Raw genomic sequence first — 15,714 nt, forward strand, 5'->3', positions numbered from 1 at the left:
AAATAAATTTCTTAATTAGTAACTATCAACTAATTAAAAATACTAACACACCTCTAACTTTAACAAAATCTCTTAATTAAAATGCACAAGTGTCATATCTCTAAAAGTTTAAAATCATAAAATTACCTAATAATTAAATTAGGCTTTTAAAATGCTAAAAATTAAATAAATCATTTAAAATGCTCCATTCTTAACTTAAAATAAAATGCCACAATAAAATTTTCCAAAAATCATCGCCGTTCATTTTCCTTGATCCGCATCGAATAATCGCCTGAAACATGAAACTCGAAAAGTATTTTAACGTGCATCAATTAAATATAAATATTAAAATAATGTAAATTCTTAAATCGTGAACTAAAACCCAAATCAATGAATTAAGCATGCATTAAAACCATTTAATAAAATACATAGGAATTTAATAACTTGCACGCACGTGGTTCATGTGGATCTCAAATTTTCGGGACGTCACAACTAAGCTCTTCAATGGCAAGACAATCTACAAGCTTCCAATGAGCACTCCTTGCTCAATAATCAAGCCCACCACCAAGAAGGTAGAACCATTCTAATTTTGTACTAGAAAAATTAGAGCTTTTTTCATTCAGAAGACTAAGCTTTCCTCAAAAAAACGAAGAAGAAAAATGAGGAGAATTGTGTAGTAAAATATCAGCCATGGCATGTGTAGGAGAGAAGGAGAAAACTTTTCTTGGTCTTTGAAAAAGTGATAAAGTGCATGAGCATGCCATGCATTGTTTAATGAAAAAGTTGCCTCCAACCCTTCACCTCCCTTGTATACTTTTCTATTTGGGTTTGTAACAATTACAAAGCTCATGGACTTTTATTTAAATATCACAAACACATTTGAGACAATTTAAACTTTACTTGATTTTACTCAAGCCCACTAGTTGAATAATTATTTCTTATTGGCCTCTACAAGACCCAATATGATTTAATTAATTCAACACTTGAATTAATTTAATTATTTATCTTTTAATAGGTCCACTAGTATTTAATTAATTCAACACTTGAATTAATTTAATTTAGTCCATAATAATGTTTATGAAAATCACAAATTTCAAATACATTATTTATTTGGCCAACATTTAATTTATGAACACTTCCATAAATTAAAAGTTACATTTCCCTCATAGAAGTCATAATTCTAATTTTTTTTCTTATGCTTATAAACTTCTTTATAAGCCGTTCAACACATTGAACTATTTTACTTCTCAACAGGATCTAAAAAGTTAGCACTTGTGTGGCCCTCAATGGTTCATTGATACAACTAGTTGTGGGTTCACATCTCCATGTGATTCGGGACTAAACACGTCCTTATATGAGCATACCCCAATTGCTCTATTTTTACTTATCAACTCCTTGATAATAAGAACGTCAGAACTCAAGTCTGATAGTACCCAACCAATCATGTTAAACGCCTAGCAGCATCGCTTACATGATTCCCTAGATATCAAATTATAGTACCTGCAAGAACCATTCAATTATGGTTAGCGTACAGTACGGTCCCTTAATCTCATATATCTCGACCGATTCGATAACTATTAGTATATCAAGAGTTGTCAATGAATCGATAATATGTGTCATGTCGTAGTTGCATCGATGATGTAATCTATGAATCCCATTTAATATTACCACCAACACTCTGATCAGAGATTTCATAATACATACACATAGGATATCCATACCCGAACGCAGGCGGTGAATCCCCGACTACAATGCATCGACTCCTATATGTTTCGGCAGAACACCAAACCTTGCCAACTGATGACCCTATGAGAGTCGGTAAACAAGTCAAAGTGCAATGCTATTATATAGAGTCTCAATGTTGTCCCATGTCATAAGAACTAATGGTGTACAACCATAAACTAGGACGTTTCCACTCGATAAGTGAGAACCACTTGGAAAGTCTTTTATTGAGGGTTGTTCAGTGCATACTACAAGGAGCACCTATCTTCATGTTCGGACATCACAATGTCCCCTACCAATGAAACATGGCGCTCACATCGCAGATACTAGTCTCGAACACGAGCGGCCTTTATCCTTCTTAGCGGTGGCTGAATCGTTTAGGAACCGTTTAGAATATACAATATTCCAAATATGAGTTTCAAGATACTCATCAAATGAGTATCTCATATTCTTTCTATTAATTGTATATTCAAGGACTTTATCTATGCAACATGCATGGGTATACAGATAAAGATGTGCCAAAACAATAATTTTAAATATAATTAAATTAAAGATTGTTTATACATAGAGTTTCATTGTGAACACTCGGCCAACAGTTGGCTCGGAGGACTCCTACTCTAGCAAATGGATCCATCTAGAGAAACCACAGTACTGGGCGGTGGGGACACCAGCAACACTCTCACCGGTCAACTGGGCCTTGGCCAATGTACTAACATATTCGTATTCGTATTCGTATCAATGGAAACACGATCGTCGGGCTCTCACTGAGACCATAACCCTCACGATATCTCCAACATATTTAGTCACAATTACTTCACTTCCTTCAACGTTTTATATTCTCATCACTTGATAAAATTTAAACATGCATATAACGTTTTTATTTTAAACCAAGCATGCAACATATATTTTAAATGACAATATTAAATCATAATAATCCGTAAACATTAAAAAATCATAATTTAACATATTAAAAATCATAAACATCCATAAACATTTTAACAGATTAAAATCTGTAAACATTGAAAAAAAAAGTTTTAACATATAAAAATTCATAAACATCCATAATCATTGAATATGATTATATTAGCATATAAAACAGCATTCAGGACACGTCATGACATTTACATTTTTCTAGGTGTAAAAAGATCGTTTTACCTTTAGACGTAAAATTTCAAGTTTTTGACTTTTTCTTAATTCTTTTGACTCTAACATGTCCCAAATAATTATTTAAGCCTACATGAATTTTCTCATATTTTTATTTGGCTAAAATCGATGATTTTTAAATTAATCTTTAAATAGGATGTATTACTGCGTTTTAATCCCCAATTAAACCAAAACTTAATATAAAATTTCCAAATTAAAAAATTAGACTTCTGATAATTATTTGATCTTAAAAATAATTTTTCATAATTTTATTAAGTATAAAACTAGGTGTTTCAATTAATTCCTTAATTAACGTATCATGCGGCGATAAAATCCCAGATAAATCCAAAACTCGTTATTTTGATCCCAAACTTTAAATATAGCATTTTTATTATTTATTCTATCTTTCCAAATCATGAGCCACACCCGTGGACCCATGGATTCATTTTTAGCCTTTTAATTTTTGAAATAAACACATTACCGAACCACTCGAGCCATCTCCCAATTTACTCGAGCCACGCCTGAGCCACCTCAAGCCAAACCCGAGCCAACCCACCTAGGGACCCTACTAACCAATCCCAGCCCAAAACCCAGCTTGGCCCGCTCAAAAACCTTCTGGAACTTGACCCAAAATCCTGCATGTGTTGTGGTGCGTTACCCTTGAGCCATAGGACTCTCACCTAGTCTAGGACCCTTCCAGCCCTTAACCACTTGACCCCTCATGACCCTAACCTTCCTTGTACCACGCAGAGAGAAAGCCCAGACCAAGCCCAGACCCCTAAACCAGAGCAGCGAACCCCTGAAGCTTGACAGCAACCTCTCGCCTATCTTGCTGCCATGAGCTTCTCCCTCACGTTTTCTGTGTTTGGCTCGAGCCACCTCAATCCACCCTGCACCAACTCATGAACAGCCCCTCTAGGGACCCTCCTGCACCCTTAGAACCCATAGGACTCGAGCCCCAGTTTCAAACCAAAGCCATACATCCCAGCAACACAAACTGGCCGAGAAACCCACATGCACTATAACTCTTGTTTCTGTTGCTAAGACCTAGCCAACCCAACCAGGCCCTGAACCATTCCCTCTAGCACTCTTCTAGGACCCTAAGGACCTATCCTAGCCCAGCCCAAAGCCTCTGGCCAAGCCAACCAAACCTGCACAAGCTGCTGCACAGAAGCGCTACCCTTTGCTGAAACTCTCGGGTGGCTAGGACTCCTCCCAGCCCCTGGTGCTCGAGTCCTAGTGAAACGTACCGTAATTTTGAACTACTTGAACTTTTCCAAAAAATAAAATTTTCTTAAATAAGAGATAAATCTTCAAATTTCGATTAAAATAAAATGTTCATCCAAAATAGTTGCAACAATAAGATCCCAAATAAAGTTTGCTAAAAATATTTGTTTAAAATCTCATAAACAGTAACGTGAAATCAGAGTATTTGAAACAACATGCATAAAAATATTCTTAAAAACATAGGCGGTCCTCGGTTTTAGCCTCCTGCGCAGATCGATCCGGCTCACTGGTCCCCACCCCTCGTCTCCTCATACTCGTTCTCACCTGCATCGATCAAGTCTAGTGAATATAAAGACTCAACATGTATAAACTGAAGATAACAAGTAATGCATAATAAAACCACATGCATCTTTAAAGTAGAGCGTACATACTTGAAACTTGAACGTAATAATATAAACGTAGACGTTCCATCATCATAAAACTTTTCATAAACATACTTGCATCTTACATACTGGAACACGTATAACTTCATCATTTGTCATAGAGATATGTTTCAAACAAGTGACCCATACATAATGTGTCTGATCAGACTAAACCATAGTACTGGGCTGGCAAGGAAAGTCCACTACCACATACATGAGATCCCCGTTCATGCTTTAACGGGTGGATTGGTCCCTGGTCATGCTTTACCGCTTTTCAATCCTGATCTAAACCCAGTCATGCTTTACTGGGGTGGAGAGGTCATAGGCCACGTTCACCGACTTCCAAACCCGTTCATAATTGGCCACAAGACATTTAGCATACCTCAAAAACATAAAATATTTTCTTTTGCACGTCGAACATACTTAAAAACGTCGAGGGCTTTGTTGGAACATTCTGGATATGCTGCCCTAACAACAGCAGCAAGGATTCAGGAGATCCCAACAAAGCCTGCAACCAAAACTTCAAGAACACATTAAGAACGCATTTTCAGAAAAGTGCAGTTTGAGCAGTCTCACGAAAACGGTTGTAACTCACTCATTTCTTATCCAAAAATTACGAATTTACCGTCAAATCTAAGGCATAAAAAAGTACTACGTTTTATATGTTGAAAGTCTTCCAAAACATCGACTTAAAATTCGCAGTATTTAAAATGATAGTAAATTCGTGTTTTGAGATCCAAAATCATTTCAAAAGCGATCCACCAATTTTTGCTCAAACTTTTGCATATCACACATGGATATTATACATAATCAACATCAAAACATATATGTTGGGTGCAATAATTGTCCTTGCTTGGTAGAGCGATAGAACCGTGGTGCTTGAGCTGTTGTGCGGTTTAAAAGATTTGAATTGCACCATTACCACCAGCTATAGCTTTTGGTAAAGCGGCAAGCGCTCGGTCCTATAATTGGTATCAAAGCCAAGGTCACGGGTTCTATTCCCATTGATTGCAAGGAGTGCAATTATTGGGAGGGAGATTTTTGGGTGCAATAATTATCCTTGCTTGGTAGAGCGATCGAACCGTGGTGCTTGAGCTGCTGTGAGGTTTAAAATATTTGAGTTGCATCATTATTACCAGCTATAGCTTTTGGTAAAGCGGCAAGCGCTCGGTTCTACAATATATCATGACGAGATCGATGCATAAATAAAAAAAATATACATGCATTGATGATTAAAACTCACGAAATGACGATACTGACTCGGCGAGGATGCGAGGGCGAACTGAAACGACTTGCGGCACTTTTCTTTCAACAAAAATGATCGAGAATTGCTGAAATGATGATGGGGAAAGGGTGGTGGCTGCTACTCTCCAAGAACCCTACTCTTTTTCTTAAAAAGATGAAAATAAAGAATGTGTGTGTGCAAAAGAAATGTGTCTGACTTATGGGTGTGGTTTGTGAGAGGGGGAGGGGGTTGTAGAAACGTGTAGGTGTATGTGTGTATTGATTAGGTTTTAATTAGCGGAGTTAATTAGGAGTTAATTAGTGTAGTTAATTAGGAGTTAATAAAAATACTGATAACTAATTAACATGCTAAATAAAATGTTAATCTTCCACTAATTTAGTAGCACCCCTAATTTAAAATAAAATTTACAAGTGTCAAATTTTCAAGATTTAAAATCCCCAACTAATCAAATTAGTATTTTTGAAAAACTTTAAATCTTAAAATCACCTAATAATTAAATTATTCTTTAAAAATGTTAAAACTTAATAAATCGTTTAAATGATATTTTCTTGACTTTAAATAAAATACCCCATTTTAAAATCGCCAACATCATCGTCGGTCTCATTTCCTCGATCCTGTCTCGAATAATCGTCTGAAATATAAAACTCAAGGAAAACGTTTTAATGTGGATCAATTAAACATATTATAATTTAAAATAATACAAATTCATAAATCATGAATTAAAACCCAACTTAATAAAATAACCATTCATTAAAACCATTTAATACAATACATCAGGAATTTAATAACTTGCATGCATGTGGTTCACGTGGACCTAAAATTTTTGAGATGTCACACCTAGCGTGGCTAGGACTCCACTCCTGACTCATACATGGTCCTAGCCCAGCCCTGGTCCCAACCAAAACCGAGCTAAGCCATCCATCCCATAAAACCGAGCCCCTCAAGTCCATGACAGAAAAGTGATTCTAACTTGTGTTGTTTTCGTGTGTAGTGTTTTTAGTGTGTTTTAAGACCCCTAAACTTGTGTAAAACTTGCCTCTTAACATCCTAATTCATGGCAGCCCTTTCCACAACCTAAAAACATGATTTTGGAACCACAATTCAAGAGTTTAATACACATGCAAACATAGTTACGAAAATATCAAGTTGTGTGCCTTGTTTTCTTTCAAATTATGTTCAAATGAATATTATGGTGTGAAAGATACTTGAAAGAAAGAAATATGACGTGCCTTTGCATTTTAAACGCACGATTTTATGTTGACGATTGCGCAGAATGGTGACAGCGGGCCTTTGCTTGAACCCTTGAAGCTTCTTCGAATTTTCTCAAAATTAGTGTGTGCATTGTGTACTTTGGTTGAGAGATTTCAGAAAAGTGGCGTGAGTCTTATGAATTAATGGGGAGGGTTTTAATATATTTTATAGCTAATTAATCACTAATTAGGTTTAGGCCAATTAAATGGTAATTTAGGACCATTAGTGCTTAATTAGAATTTTAAAAATAATTTTTTTAGGAAAATTTGTGAATTTATTAGCCGGGTGGTTAATACGTTTGTATTTTTGTTGAAAAACCAACATCGATAAAATTTACGTCCCGACGTATAAAATCACCTCAAAAACTCCTTATTTTCAAAAATAATAAAAAGTATCATCCATATTTTAAATAATTAAAAACAATTATTTAATAAAATCATTTTCTATTTTTCACCCTTCGGTCTTCGTTCCTCGGTCGCAACTTGAATAACTTTTAAAAATACATTTTAATGCAACCATGTAGAAAAATATTTAATATGAGCTTTAAAGGTCCCGAAATATTTAAAACAATTAATTAAAATACACAAAGAATTTAATAATTGCATACACGTGATTGGTGTGGACCTTTAAATTTGGGGACGTCACAGCTTTATTTGGTATTCTATTTTGTCTCCGCTTGGCTCCTCGAGCTGGTTATTCATGTACCCAAGGTTCCTGTGCTAATCCGTTCAGTTTTTCGACCTGAATTAAGACCTAAACTGCATAATACTTATCATTCAAATAACAATTTAGATATTAATTAGTTGACCTCTAAATTAATTAGATAATCTAATTTTTTGGCCAAATACACACACACTAGGGGTGTTCATCGGTCGGTTCGTTTCGGTTTTCGGTTTTTTATTTCGATTTTCGGTTTTACAAATACGTAATCCGATATCCGAACCATTTTTCTTCGGTTCGGTTTGTAACGAACCGTACTTCTCATACTTAAAATTTGAGAAAAAATTAAAAATTTTCTTAAATAAAAACATCCATACGGTCGTCACTCAACATTCATAAAATAAATCTCACAATCATCCGTCACCAATAAAATTTTGCTAAAAGAAACTGTCTCCAAATATTTCGCATCCAAATATTTAAAAATCAGAGTATTTTAAACTTGCATAAAAACATAAACATTGCGGTCCTCGGGTCTAGCCTGCCACTCAGCCCAAGCCTGCCCCTTGGTCATCACCTCCTGTCTCCTCAACATAGTCACCTGCATCGATCAAGTGTAGTGAGTCTAAAGACTCAACACGTATAAACTGGGATAACGAGTACTACATAATAAAATCGCATGCATCTTAAAAATAGAACGTATATAATTTGAAACTTGAGCTTGCATAATAACTTGAACTTTCATACATATATAGACGTGCCATAACGTGAATCTTTCATGATCATAACTGCATACTTGAGCATACTAAAACATACATGACTTCATTTTGCATAGAGGATGTTTCAAAGCAAGTGACCCATACATAATAAACGCCTGATCAGACACACCACAGTACTGGGCTGACAGGGACGTATCCACTGTCGCATACATGAGATCCCCGTTCATAATTTAACGGGCTGGTCGGTCCCCGTTCATAATTTAACGCTTTCCAACCACGATCTAACCCGTTCATAATTTAACGGGGCGGAGAGGTCCTCGGCCACGTTCAACGACTTCCAAACCCATTCATAATTTGGTCACAAGACAATTAGCATACCTCAAAAACTTAAACATATTTTCTTTGCACGTCATACATGCTTACTTGGCATTGAGGGATTCGTTGGACTTCGATCGGGGCCGTTGCTGCACATACTGATCATGAATTGACATGCTTAACTTGCATACTTAGACGTAGGTAATCATGCTCACTTACGAGTTCATTCAATTCCTTAGGACGTTCTACAATTCCCATGACTCGACTTTGTAAATCATTGTACTAACCCATGACGTCTAACCTCAAAGCATACTAAATTATTTTTCACCAAAAATGAAGGACACGGACCCCGTACCTACATCCGTGTAGGGGTCCGTGTAGGCTCTGGAAATTGACACCGAAGGAAAGCAAAGGCACGGACCCCGTGTCAGGGTCCGGGTGAGGGTCCGTGTAGGTACTGGAAATATAGCCTAAGTGAAACCCAAAGGCACGGACCTCGTGCCCTCATCCGTGTAGGGGTCCGTGTAGATACTGGAAAAACTCCGAGAAGAAAACAAAGGCACGGACCCCGTGTCAGGGTCCGTGTACGGGTCCGTGTACCCACTGTGATCGCGAACTTACGAAAATTCTGAACACCCAATGTTTATCCTTCTAGACTCGATTATACGGGCCATGCACCGACACCTCGATACCCATCCTAAAATTCCATAACATCAATCCCAGTTGTACAAACGTTCCAAAGCAACAACGTTCGCTCTACGACACATACGACCCAAAATACGACAAATGACTTCAAACCGTTTCCTACGACTTCTAATTAATTCGAGTGCCTATCGACTTGAAACGAAACCTCAAAGACACTCTTAACATCATTACTAACATACCCGTACGCAGCAACAATCGCCCGTCGATCTCCAACGAAGCCTGCAACACTGAGACTTCAAGAATACATCAATATCATAACTTTTCCGAAAACGCAGTTTGAGCAGTCCCACGAAAAACATCATAACTCCCTCAATTTTCATCCAAAAATCTCGAATTTTATATCAAATCGAAGGTATCGAAAAGTTATACAATTTTCTAGTTGAAAGTTTTCTCAAAATCCCGACAGAAAAATCGCAGTTTTCATCAGAACAGTAAGTTACGAGATTTCATATCTAAAAAGTATTTCAAACGCATTCAAACCATTTTCCGCTCAAACGACGAACGTCACACATGAATTTTCACGCATAAAAATAACACAACGCATACTATGACAAGATCGATGCAGAAAGAACATAATATACGTGCCTTTTGATGGTAAATTTTACCGAAACGGCGATATCGAAGCGGAGACGGCGCGAGGCTTGATCCGGGACGACGGTGGCTCGATTTTCTTTGAAAGACACCAACGAAAATTTGCTGGAATTTGAAAGAGAAGGGGCGGCTGCTCTATGGACTAAGAACCCTAATATTTCTCTCCTCAAAGATATAAAATCTGAAACGTAAAGTGAGTGTGTGTGTGTTTAGTGTGTGTAAAAACGTGTAAGTGTGTGTGAGTGTGTGTAACGTGTGTGTGTGTGTTTTAATTAGGAGAAACTCTAGCTAAATAAACTATTTAAAATACTACTAAAAAGTTAACACACACTATTTTAATGAAACTCTACAATTAAAATATCTACGCACTAATTTTAAAAGTTTTAAACTCTTAAATCACTCAATACATAATTAAGGCTTTAAAAATACTAACAACTTAATAAATTATTTAAAACGCCCTATTCTCAACTTAAAAATAAAATACCACAGTTTAATTTGCCAAAATCGTCCCCGGTCTTTTCCTCGATCCCGCCTCGAATAATCGCCTGAAACATAAAATTTGAAAAAGACATTTTAACGTGTACCACAATGAACATGCATAATTTAAAATAATGCATTTCATAATTTATGCATGGCATAAAACTCATTTAAAAAAAAATATATAAATGATCTAATAATTAAATAAATGCATGGGTTATACGTGTACCGAATTTGGCCACTATACGGTTTCTACCGAAATGGTTCGGTTATTTCGGTCGGTTATTTCGGTTTTGATACAATTATTTAAATTAATAATATAAATATATTATAAAATATAATATGTTATCTTTTTAAATGATTTCTTAGTATAATATTTAAATATAAAGTACAAATGAATTACATAAACAACAATCAACTAAGTATTATTCAAAATAATTCTTCATTCACTAATATCATCTCAATAAATAATATAAAATAAAAATAACATTATTAATTTAATTAAATTTCGGTTTTTTCGGTCGGTTCGGTTTTGACATTTGTAATCCGAAACCGAACCAAATTAATTTCGGTTTTAACATTTATATCCGAATTATAACATTCGATTTTTTCGGTTTTTTCCGAAGTTTGAACACCCCTAACACACACACATAGCCCCACTTGAGTTTGTCTGCGACGGAAGCCTCTTGAGTCGGGCGTCCCTTTAGCTTCAGCCGTGATTACACCTATATAGCAACTCCCGTGTTTATAAAAAAAAAAAATATTTTATATGAGCAAAACGATCTTCATACCTTTCAGGTGCGGCGCTAGAGCTGCGATCGTTGGGAGGGCTTCTCGAGGAGAACATAAACTAGTTCATCAAATTAATTAATTTGAAATTTTGATTCGATTGATAATGGTGCAGTAATTTTTATATATATCCTTAATTTGGCTTGATTGTATTTTATTGTAGTGTAGTAATTTTTAACAATATCCTTGTCGACCCGTCCCACCACACAATTTAAGTGAGAATTTTTTCAACCCATTTAATGACGTACCTAGATGAACCAATCCATGCGTGTTACGTGCCTAGACGGGCTAGCCCGAGGGTGGTTTGGGTTAACGTGCGGGTCTGGAAAGAAAATAAAAAAATATTTTTTACATTATAAATTTAGAGTGATGTATGTATTTTTTTTAATGAAAAATTGTGAATTTTTTTATATTAACTATTTTGTATAAAACCTAGACGTGAAATAAATAATTAAAAATATACTGATATTTTTTATAAATATTTATTTCCAATGAAATAAATTAAATTTTTTAATTATTATAATGACTTTTTTGTCTGTCTATCCGCCTAACCCACAACCCACCTTGAGATGGGATTTCTAGCCCATTAATTGGCCCGTTTGCTTATCAAGTAATTAATACGTTGAATTTTTACCCCCTGCATTTTTCTCATATCAAGAAGCTAAACATTTGTAAACCTCCAGCAATCAACACATTTTACCTAAAAATAAATTACAAATAAGATGGTGCAAAGAAAACAACATAAACAAATTAATAGATACGTTTTTCATTGAAAATTATAATAATGAGGTATTAACAATCCAACTAATATATCAGCCCCTATCGCTTTGGCATTATACAGGAGCAATTCAAGATTCAGAAGGAACCATTCTCATATGAGCTGAAGTAGAAGGAATAACATAATTGTCTACAATTTTCCTAAATTTGATCTGCTTAATCACTATGCCACCCCTTGAAAAGATCAGTAAAAATAAATATGTTAATACCTTATTCAAGATAAGACAAATTCATTCGGGGGGCGAAGGCTAACAAGAACCTCATGCTCCTCTGGTCTTAGAGGATGTTTAGGCACTTTGATCTCAAGAACGGTTCTGCTCTTGTCGAAGTACGCTTCTAGCTTCGCATCATCAGGAATCCGGGCGGGTAGTGGGATCTCCCTTTTGAATTCTCCAGGAGGGCAATGCTCCGGTGCTGGATCCGTAAGCTTGAAAGTTCGATAATTTCTTTGAATAAATGGCAGGCATGCTGTGCTGACAGAAGAAATCTTCACCACACAATGAGTGAGATTGTTCCACCAATGGACTTTCACCCTTTCAGGATCCGCAAAAGGCAACGTAATGAGTATCAAGTATCCTTTATTGTCCTCGTAGATGGATTTAGCAGCTGTAACTGGACCATACACATTTCTCATCACCCCACTGAACTCACTCAACCAAGAAGGTTCGATGGGATTGAAGTCGGCATCTTGATGCAGATCTCCATTAATGTTATTAGTAAGGGAACAATCTTCATCATTTCCATGTGTGAATAGATCTTTCCTTTCTTGTTGCAAACAGAAAGATCCATTCCATCACCATTTACATGGTTTGATGGATGTGTTGATAAATTGAAACCCGATCCGTTAAGAAGTTTCTTCGCATGGTTGTTTTTCAATGGAGGAAGTGGTCTTTCGAGCTCAAAATCTGTATTTGGTAGGTTCCTCCATGAACTGAATTCTTTAGCTTCAGGTGGGACACAAAAGTTTAGTTCTCGACCAGTCAGTTCCATCCACTTCTTTTGTTCTTCCTCATCGAGGCTCAAAAGTTTGGGTGATGAGACGAGTTCAATACCATGAACACACTGTGGATTGGAGAGTCCTCTGTAGTGCTTCCGCTGCATTTTATGAGACCGAACAAAACCTTTTTCGACGCTGAATGGAAATGGATGTTCCCCATGGCGTGAGTTCCCATTCATGTAACTTCTCAACTGCATTTTACCCAACGAATTTTCAGGTTTATCCTTAAAAACCCACATATACATATTTTCCATATCATGCTGTACCAAGAAGACATCGAGTTGCAGATCGGACTTATCATAGCCAGAAACCCCATTACTGTCCCGAACTATGTTGCACTTTGATTTATCCTTTAAAACAGGCTTGAAATAGAAAGTAAAGAAGAACCAAGCACCCCACATACTATCCAATTTCTTGGCACATTTCCGCACTATTTTAGGCAAGTCAAGAAGCTTATCAGAATCATTAACTTGGTGCCCGAGCCCAACCTCGAGCATATCAAAAGAGTCATGGTTCCAAGACTGGGCAGGTGGTGGAGGACTACGCTCTACTGACAATGGGAGATTAATATCTGGGGGGCCCGAAAGATCAACCAGCCTATGGAGTACGGCCTCTTCGTGAGAGATAGCAATTGAATCCATTGACAAAAATGTCGATGGATAATTCTCAATAGTTAAACCTGTCAGCAAATCTTCCCCCATCTTCAAAAATGTTATCCTCCAACAGTTTATGGAAATATATTAAACCAATCTACCTAGTTCCAGTACCCAACACCCACCAAACTCACAAAAACTCCGTTAGCAAGGAACCCTACAAAAATAATGAAGCACCGATTTGAACTGAAAATCGATAACGTCACCGAACGCCGCCAATCTATTTCAATTAAAAGGAGACTCAAATTTATGAACTCCAAAAAGATCAAAGAATCTATACAGTCAACAAAAGGCCACAAGAAAGAAAGAAGCGAAAAGGGGAATAATTACAAGGATTAAGATCTCAGAAAATCACCTTTTCGCCGAGGATTAGCTTGTGAATCCACCATCTGTGCAAGCAATTTTCTCGAAATATTTACAACCTAGGGGAGAGGAGAAGAAGCTGAAGCGAATTCAGATTGAGATAAAAACGCGAAAGCAAATAGTTACTGGTTCCGTTAAAGAAAACGTCCGTAATAACGGCCGCAGGATATAACGATAGATGATGTTTCGCAACCGGCCCACACGATTCTGAAAAGAAAAGTACGTGCCGTCCACCCGTTTGACCGATATAATTATAATTTTTTAAAAGTATGTTTGATACAAGTGATGGAATAAATAAATAATTAATTATTTTATAGATTACAAGATTGATATATTATTAATCAAATATGATGTGATGCTATTATGATTGTTTGGTTCATATTTTGAATATTTGATTAGTTTTTAAATATTAATAAATTTATTATATACCCTTATTAAGTTTGCTTATTTGTTGTACATATCTGAAAACAATACATAATATTAAATAATAATAATAATAATGTTATTAAAATATATACAAATAAATTATCTTTTCAAACTAAAAATATGTATTTATATTTTTTAAAGTTGAAATTAAATTAAGAATAATGATATTTACTTCTGACGTACAACACTCTAAAATAAACTTTTAATTCAATAAATAACAATGCACTCTAAGAAATAAGAGGAGAAAAAAATAATTTATTGAGTTTTGATAGTGTAACCCACGTGATTTATTATATCAATAATCAAATAGTTGTCCAAAAAATGGATCTTAAACCGGGTCAAATGATTATTAAAACATCTTAAAATTTTAACCAAATATTGGATAAGTGTTTGACTATTAATCTATCTTTATTTAATCCACTCAACCAAATACATACCAAATGTTACAGAATCCGATTGGATGCTTGTTAGGTCAGGGGTTATGGTCCAAAATATAATAATATAATTTAAATGTATACAAATTTAAGAAAAATGAAAAATGCTTAGTTAAATTATTTTAATTGTATTAATTAAATGTGGTATGCATGTTTACATGTCAAAATATGAATTCATATGAGAATGCATAAAACAGTGTTTTCAGAGGTTATTCGAGACTCGACCGAGGACGAAGATGAGAATGGTAAAGGAATTTTTTTATTAAATAATTATTTAATACATGGTATAATTAATATGTAAATTTTGAAAATGGTGTCTTTTGAGTATTTTTACATGTCGAGTCGTATTTTAAATCGGTTTACGATTTTTGACGAAAACCACGACTTTTTGGATGCTCGATTAATATTTCAAAAACTTTCATAAACGAGATATTTTTCCTACATTCTAATTGACCTATAATACTAAGGTTGAAACGTTCATTACTCGTTTTCTTAAAAAGTACTACATTTTTTTTTACTCATTACTGTAACGTACCGTACTTTTCATACTCAAAATTTGCGGAAAAATTAAAAATTTTCTTAAACATAAAATAACATTCAAAGTTTGCCATAAAATATCTCAACCAAGTCCCCCATAAGACATGGTTGTCCAAAATAACTACAATAAAATTTGCTCACAAAAGGTTTGCTCAAAGTGTTTCCCTCAAAACATGAAATCAGAGTAAATTAACATTTGCATAAAAACATAAACATTGCGGTCCTCGGGTTAGCCTCCCGCTCAGTCCAAGCCTGCCCCTTGGTCGCCACCTCCTGTCTCCTCA

At 35.5% G+C, this 15,714-nt stretch overlaps 1 pseudogene; it reads right to left on the reverse strand.

The window, feature by feature from the left end:
* Window positions 1–11,985: 11,985 nt before the first annotated feature.
* Window positions 11,986–14,178, reverse strand: LOC140803206 (uncharacterized; annotated as a pseudogene).
* Window positions 14,179–15,714: the final 1,536 nt, after the last annotated feature.

This window comes from Primulina eburnea, chromosome 10, assembly GCF_022965805.1.
Source record: "Primulina eburnea isolate SZY01 chromosome 10, ASM2296580v1, whole genome shotgun sequence".
NCBI lineage: Eukaryota > Viridiplantae > Streptophyta > Magnoliopsida > Lamiales > Gesneriaceae > Primulina > Primulina eburnea.